The sequence below is a fragment of the Dasypus novemcinctus genome, chromosome 10 (genome assembly GCF_030445035.2).
Source record: "Dasypus novemcinctus isolate mDasNov1 chromosome 10, mDasNov1.1.hap2, whole genome shotgun sequence".
Lineage (NCBI taxonomy): Eukaryota > Metazoa > Chordata > Mammalia > Cingulata > Dasypodidae > Dasypus > Dasypus novemcinctus.
In genome coordinates, this window is record NC_080682.1 from 76,312,511 (window position 1) to 76,320,967 (window position 8,457).

An 8,457-nucleotide genomic window follows, 5' to 3' on the forward strand; every position below is an offset into this window, starting at 1 on the left:
AATGAATCAATGAATCAATGAATGAATGAATGAAGGGTGGGTGGGGCAACAAGCCAGGGCTGGTGTCCTAGGCTGGTCCAGACGCAGAGCCTGTGGGCCAGGAGGTGGCTGCTGTTCGGAGCTCTGAGCTGCCCTGTCCCTTCACCCACAGAGGGCCCAGGTGTCGTGCTTCCTTCCATGCTGAGCAGGCCGTTTCTGGCCTAGAGGGAGAGTGGCGAGAAGCTGCTCAAGGTCAGCCCATACTTTTGAGGGCCATGCCTGGCTGTTGGGCCAAGGGAGGGGCGAGGCTTACTAACGAGGAGCCCCTCCGCAGACCATCCTTGGGGCTCCATCAGGAAAAACCTCCTTGGCCCCCAGACCTTAAGCAGCTGGTGACAGGAGCCTTAGGCCATAGAACTGAGTGCTCAGCGCCACCTTCTGGCTAACGGGAAGACCTACTTATTTCAGAAAATCCGGGCCACTGATCCTACGCTTTCCACCCCCAGCCTTAAGGCTTAACTCGGAGGAGAAGCTGGAATGCTCCAGCCATGAAGGGCAGCTGCCCCAAGCCCTCCTTGACACCCCTGCGATTTTTTTCCCCACTGATGGTGCTACCCCTTCTTTAAGGCACTGGCCTTAACTGGACAAGGAAGCACCCATGAGCAAAGGCTCATCTCAGCAGGAAAGATGAGAATTTTGTTTTGGACCTTCTGCCACCAAAACCGCATGGGTCATCGCATGAGAGCAGATGAAGCAGTCTGAGCTAGGCCGTACCCTGTGTGCAGCGCTGGCTCCACTCCAGGCCCCACCGGAAGGGCCAGGGAGGTAGCGTATGTCAGTGTGGTCCAGTACTGTGAGGGAGGCTCCAGTCTCCGAGCTTATAGATGAGGAAACAGGATCAAAAGCCCATCGGCTCAGATCTCATGCCTGTTAAACAGAGGGCTCTAGCTTTGGACCTGAGTCTGTCCAATGCTAAAGCCCTGCTCCTTTCCCCCTGCCACACGACCCCACTGGCCTGAGCTCCAGCTTTACCTAGGGTTGCCACCTTTCTCTAAGTGTCAAGTCCACCACAGGAAGATATTAATAATTTTCTCCAAGAGCAGGAGGGAATGGATAATAACCAGGGAACCTCCTGAGCCTCTCTGAGGTCCCAAATTTGAGACTAATAGCAGGTTCTGCTGGGGGACAGTCTAAATTATGTCCAAAACACCCAAGGAGTCAGAGGGACCTCATGGAGACTTTCTCTCACCCCTTTGCATGATGAACCCACCATCCTCCCCCTTCTTGCAGGAGGTTTGGGGTCCTTGTTTCCAGACTCCCCCCAGCCCATGAGGTGGAAATGCAGCCTCGTGGTATACATCTGCCACCCATGCCTGCCCCTAACTCACACCAGATTAGGTGATATGTGTCCTGGGCCTCAGTCCTGAGCTCAGCAGGGGAGAGGAAACCAGGATATCCTCTTCCTATAGTGATTCTGAGTTGCTAGTCTGAAAAAACTAGCCCACTAGCCATCCTGAAAACCTGCCCAGGACTAACGTCTGTGGATTGGTGTCTCCAGCCAGTGTCCCTGTAAGGCCCATATGTGACCCTCTAGCGTGCACCTCTGGCAGTTCTGCTGGCGAGGACTCATCCAACCTCCCCGGGATCCCTTTACTCTCCACAGCTGGCATCCTTCCAGTGCTGCCCTGCTCCTCCCCAACAACCTCCTTTCTAGGGACAATGTCAGCTTGCTGTCACAGAAGTAGAGCAGCCCTGGATCCCAGAGGTGTCTGGGCTCTCCAGGGCCTCTAAGGTCTCTGCAGGTCCAAGTATCAGACACCCCATCTTGTACCAAGATGCACAGAAAACTTAGGGGGAGAAAACATGAATTCTGCATAGCAAGGTCATGTTGACCCCAAACTGGGACAGGTCTGGAGAACAAGTCATCTATTCCAGCATGACAGGAGCTAGGGGAAGGAAGAACAGTGGCCTTGAAGTTAGAACAGAGAACAGAGAATGGGCTGCACCAGAATCTAGGTTATTGGCCTGCCAGGTCCATCCACCTGGGACACTGGATATCTTCATGGGAACAGAAACAATTGCTTCCTATACCCTTTTCTGTTTTCCACTCTGTACAGGCCCAGCTCTGGAGTGATGTTAGAGACTGGCTGCCTAAAATGTCTAACCTGGGTACAGGAGTGGAAACTAATGTCTTTCCCTTGACCTTGGTTCCTTCCAGCTGCTGATGCCAATGAACTGAACAGGTGATACAAGCACTGCATGGTTTATTCCCTACACCGGGAGAAGCAACATGTCTGCTGTACCAGAAGCTTTTTTCAGCTCGCAGGCTCAAGTTGACCTTTTTATACATTAGTCATATATTTTCCCTTCATGCAGTGGTATTCTTTGCAGTCCACACTCAGAACCATGCTGTACCTTAACCATGTTCGTCACCTGGCATGAGACCCTCCATGGCCCTGTCAACCTCTGTCCTAGATAAGGTTCCCACACTTATGTCTAACTAGGAATGGCCCCAGTCACCTTAGTTCAGCTACAGAAAACAAGGCAAAGGCCAAACACCAACTGACAGAGCCTCCCCTAAGAACACACTAAGAACTGTATGTAGCAAGCTCTCTCCTCCATATCTAACACTCCAGCTCATCCTTTATAGCCCAGCTCCAGCCATGCCCTCTTCTTGGAGCCTTCTCTGGTAGTATGGGATATTGATTAAGAAATCTGAGCTCCATCAGGATGTTGAGAGATTAAGTAAAACTCTGGCTATGGAGCACCTGGTACATAGTAGGTCCCCACTATGTTAGTTTCTTTTCTCTCTAAAGCTTATACATATATCCAACATGCCCATCTTTTCAGACATTGAATGCGGCCTGAATCCCGGGACAGGACACTGCACTGATGACACCTGTGGATTGCTTGGCTGGTGTCTCTCAGGTAGATGAAATGTACTGTAGGGCTCTCTGGCCTTGGAGATAGAAACTCTGGTGTGGGCCAGGTTGTAGAAGGCAGCCCTGTCTTTTTTATGGGGTAGAGATCATGAGCTTCCACCATTAGATAAGACCCCTGCTCCATCTCTCCAACACTTTAAGATTAAACTATTGCATGGTTATGGGTGACCCTTGAGGATATCATGTTGAGTGCAGTGTGTCAGAACCAGGGGGATGGATACTGTATGAGTCCACTTATCTGAAATGGCTAGAACATGCAGGTCATAGAGACAGAGAGTAGAGTAGAGGTTATGGGGTGGGGATAGACAGGGAGACTGGGAATTGTTGCATGGTGGATGTAGAGTTTCTGTTTGGGGTGATGGGACAGTTCTGGTAATGGGTGGTGGTGAAGGTAGTGCAACATTATACTATTTAGCCCAATGGATGGTATGCTTGGGGGTGGTAGGGATGGGTGGGTTTGTGTTGTATATTTGGTTCCACGATTTAGAAAGGGAGTGACTGAGGAGACAATGATGGTTGAATTCAATACATGATACTATTTACAACCCACTCTTAAAGGTCTAGAAAATAGACAAATGATAGAGATAGATAGATAGATAGATAGATAGATAGATAGATAGATAGATAGATAGATGATAGCTGGATAATGGATAGATGGATAGATGGATAGATGGATGGAATGATATGGCAAATGTGGCTCAGTTTGAGGATTGGTGGATCTAGGTATGCTTGAGTTCTCTTTTTGGGTTTTGCATTGTTTTTGCAGCTGTCCTGTAAGTTTGAAATCATTTTAAAGAAAAAATCTAAGCTCCATCATTTTCTAGTCCCAAGACCCAGAATGAGTCAAAACTCAAAGATATTTAATTAAAATGCAGCTGAAAACCTTTCTTAATAAACAGGCATATATAGATCGATCCCTCTGAACAAAGAGGTAAGGGGAGAATTTTAAATGAAGGCAGAGAGTTTAAAATGGAAAAAGGCTGCTGTCTGGAAACGTGAAGTATTGTGTCCTTTCCTTGGGTAAGCTGATTGGCAGGAGGCTATCAAGAAGAGCAGCCTGAGTCATCAGGAAAAGTAATTTCAGTTATTTATGCATTCTCTGAGAAACCCTGTGGTCTCTGCTGGAAATTGTACACAATGTGCTATCTGTCCCTGTGTGTAAGACTTGCCAATGTCCTTCCAGTTGTACCTCCTCCCTGAATAAGCCATGAATGCACAATTTCCCTCATAATAATTCTTCAGTCCCTTTTTTGTCAGCTCAGGTCTTCTGGTAAGCAGAATGCAAGACAGAGTTAGAAGTGCAAGAGATTTTTTGGGGTTAATGCCTATGAAAGATAAAGAGGAGACCGTGCCGAAGTAGGTGGGAAAAGCCATCGGAACATGATGCAGGTATGACAACTGTGAAGGGAGAGGAGGAAGGAAGGAGGATTGGGTAGGAAAAGATTCAGACTAAAATGCAGCTTTGAGAAAGTCTTGGCCACTCCAAAGCAAAGATTCCTCCTTTGCTCAGACAAATGACAGGGAGAGCATGTCATTGCTCAAATACTGCAGATGATTCCAGAGATGCTGAAGCTGGAGCAAATGGGCTAACTACACTCCTTTACAGATTCTCTTGAAGGGAGTGTGTTAGTCAGGGTCTCCAGGGAAACAGAACCACAGAATATATGTATGTATGTATAATGTAATATAAATATTATGAGATTTATTATCGGAATGAGCTCACATGACTATGGCGATGCCCCAGTCCAAATTCCATAGGGCAGGCTGCAAGCTGGGAATTCCAATGAAGGTTTTCAATGAATTCCCCAGGAGAAGCTGGCTGACTGAAGTACAAATGGAAATTCTTCCTTCTGACTGCTGAAGTCACTTCTCCCTTTAAGATTTTCAACTGATTGGATGAGACTTCTCTCATTGTTGAAGGCAGTTAACTCTAGAGTTAATCAACCATAGATTCAATCAACTTACTGATTTAAATCCTTGAAATACCCTTCTAGTAACAATCAGGTTACTGGGCTTCTGGGAAGCAGATTTGGCCCAACAGATAGGGCATCCGCCTACCACACGGGAGGTCCAAGGTTCAAATCCAGGGCCTCCTGACCCGTGTGATGAGCTGGCTCACACATAGTGCTGATGCGCACAAGGAGTGCCATGCCATGCAGGGGTGTCCCCCGTGTAGGGGAGCCCCACACACAAGGAGTGTGCCCTGTAAGGAGAACTGCCCAGTGCGAATAAAAGTGCAGCCTGCCAAGGAATGGTGCTGCACACACAGAGAACTGACGCAGCAAGATGACACAACAAAATGAGATGCAGATTCCGAGTGCCACTGACAAGAATAGAAGCGGACACAGAAGAACACAGAGCGAATGGACACAGAGAGCAGACAACTAGGGTGGGGGTGGGGGAGGGAAGAGAAATAAATTAAAAAATAAATCTTTAAAAAAAAAATCTAAGCATCTACTTTAGGAAATTTTAAGCCTAAAGCAAGCAGAAGAAAAGAAATAATAAAAATTGAAGCAGAAAACAATGAAATTGAAAACAGGAAATCAATAGAGAAAATTAACAAAACCAAAAACTGATTCTTAGGAAAGATCAATATAAATAAACCACTAGCCAGAATAACCAAGAAAAAAAAAGGTAAGAAGATATAACTAACATCAGAAATGAAACCACTACTGATCCCATGTGCATTAAAAGAATATAAAAGGGGAAGCAGACTTGGCCCAGTGGTTAAGGCGTCCACCTACCACATGGGAGGTCCACGGTTCAAACCTGGGCCTGCTTGACCCGTGTGGAACTGGCCCATGCACAGTGCTGATGTGCGCAAGGAGTGCCGAGCTACACAGGGGTGTCCCTGCATAGGGGAGCCCCACGTGCAAGGAGTGAACCCTGTAAGGAGAGCCGCCCAGCGCGAAAGGAAGTTCAGCCTGCCCAGGAATAGCACCACACACATGGAAAGCTGATACAACAAGATGACGCAACAAAAAGAAACACAGATTCCCATGCCGCTGACAACAACAGAAGCAGACAAAGAAGAACATGCAGTAAATGGACACAGAGAACAAACAACTGGGGTGGGGTGTGGGAAGGAGTGAGAAATTTTAAAAAAATAAAATAAAAGGATATAAAAGTAATGTTATGAACAATTCTTTATGTCCACAAATTTGATAAAATTGATAAAATGGACCAATTCTTTAAAAGACAAAGACTACCAAAACCCACATGGGAGAAAGAGATCATCTGAATATTTCTCCATCTATTAAAGAAATTTAATCAGTAAGTAAAAACCTCCCAAAAGAGAAAGCACCAGACCCAGATGGTTTCATGAAGAATTCTACCCAGCATTTAAGGAAGAAATTATTTAATTTCTTTACAATCTCTTCTAGAGATAGAAGAAGAGGAAATACTTCCTAATTCATTCTGTGAGGCCAGCATTATTTTAATACTGAAAAAAGATAAAGAGACTTCTGGGAAGACGGTGAACTAGAAAGACATGGGACTGTCTTCTCTTCCAGAAAAATAGCTAAAGGACAGGCAGAAATGGCCTGGGAAAAAATCTTCTAGGATTAGGGTACTTGGGAAGGCTGGACACAGCCCACAGGAGAGAGGGACAAAGGAAAAGAATTGCGATGGCAAAACTGGGTGTAAAAAGTGGCAGCTGCTACTGCTGACAACCTCCCTGACACTACAGGCACTTTTGAATTCTCAGACCTCAAGCCAATGGCTACAGACAAAGGGGGCCCCAAGGATCCACCTCCCCAGGAAAGGGGAGAGAGAGGGACACAGCTTAAAGCAGACTCAGGTTTTGACCCACAAATGTGGTCTGCTGTGTCCCACAAGCCCTTCCAGGCCAGGTGGGACTAGGCCATTGTTTGCCTTGGAAACTAGCAAGGGACTAAAGAGATCTGACCCTGTCAATCTCCCCCTCTACCAACAGGGACTGGTTGTTGAGGACCCAGAAGGGAGTGGAATTATTTCCTACCCAGGAAAGGGGAGGGGGCTGCCATCGAAGGTTGGAGAGCTGCCTCTGAGAAAGTGTGAAGGAGGCTCTTAGCCTCCAGGCAGGATCCCCTATCACAATGATCTGATTTGTGTTGCAGCAAACACCCTCCAACCAGACTTTAAACCGAGAGGCCTGCTGAACAGCACCAGGTACTGGCAGAACAAGGAAGGGCATGTGAGAAAACTTAAGTAAGAGAGGCTTTTTCTGACCTTTATAGTCACTCTCCCTGAGGCCCTAGGAAGCAGGTCTGCAACCCATTACTAGGTCCAGTGTCCCATTTTGAGCAACTAACAAGATCAGTCCCAAAGACCCAGAACAGGTTGAACCAAGAATTAAAGAACAGCAGTAACATGCAGCCTACAACCACTAAATCCCTACAAAGGAGAGAGAAATTGAGCATCCGAGTAAAACTCACCATCCTAATCAGATGCCTGGACATCAGCAAATAATTATAAGCCATACTAAGAAAATAGAAGACATGGCCAAGAAAAGGAAAATATCAAAGTTCCAGAAGAGACACAGGGTTTGACACAACTAATCAATGAGATTCATACAAATTTCCAAAATTAAATTAATGAGTTCAAAGACAATATGGCTAAAGAGATAAATGACATCAAGAAGACACTGAGCAAGCACAAGGGAGAATTTGAAAACCTGAATAGGACTCATGGGAATGGAAGACACAATAGGTGAAATAAAAAACACATTAGGAAAAAAAACACATTAGAGGCATACAACAGCAGACTCGTAGTGGTCAAAGAAAGGATAAGAGGGAAGAAGCTGTGGCTCAATTGACTGGGCTCTTGTCTACCATATGGGAGGCCCTGGGTTCACATCCCAGGGTCTCCTGTGAAGGCAAGCTGGCCCACACCTGTGGATAGCTGATGGCTGCGCCCACAGAGAGCTGGCACAGCAAGATGATGCAACAAAGGGAGACAAACAGACACAGAAGAACGTGCAGTAAATGGACACAGAGAGCAGACAGCAAGCAAGCAGCAGGGGGGGGAACAAATAATAAATCTTTTAAAAAAAAAAGAAAGAAAGAATAAGTGATAACAAAGACAGAACAACTGAAATGGAAGAAAGAAAAGAACAGAGAGAGAAAAGGATGGAAAAAATTGAACAGGAGCTCAAGGAATTGAATGATAACATGAAATGCAACAACATATATGTCATGGGAGTTGCAGAAGGAGAAGAGAAGGGAAAGGGGAAAGAAAGAGTATTTAAGGAAATAATACCTAAAAATTTCCCAACTCTTACAAAAGAAATGAACTTATATGTCCAAGAAGCTCAGCGTATCCCAATGAAAATAAATCTAAATAGACCTACTCCAAGACACATAGTACTCAGAATGTCAAACGTCAAAGATAAAGAGAATATTTTGAGAGCAGCAAGGGAGAAGCAAACCATCACATACAACGGACACTCAGTAAGATTTAATGCAGGTTTCTCATCAGAAACCAGGGAGGTGAGAAGACAGTGGTATGATACAATTAGGATACTGAAAGAGAAAAACTGCCAGCTGAGAATTCTTTA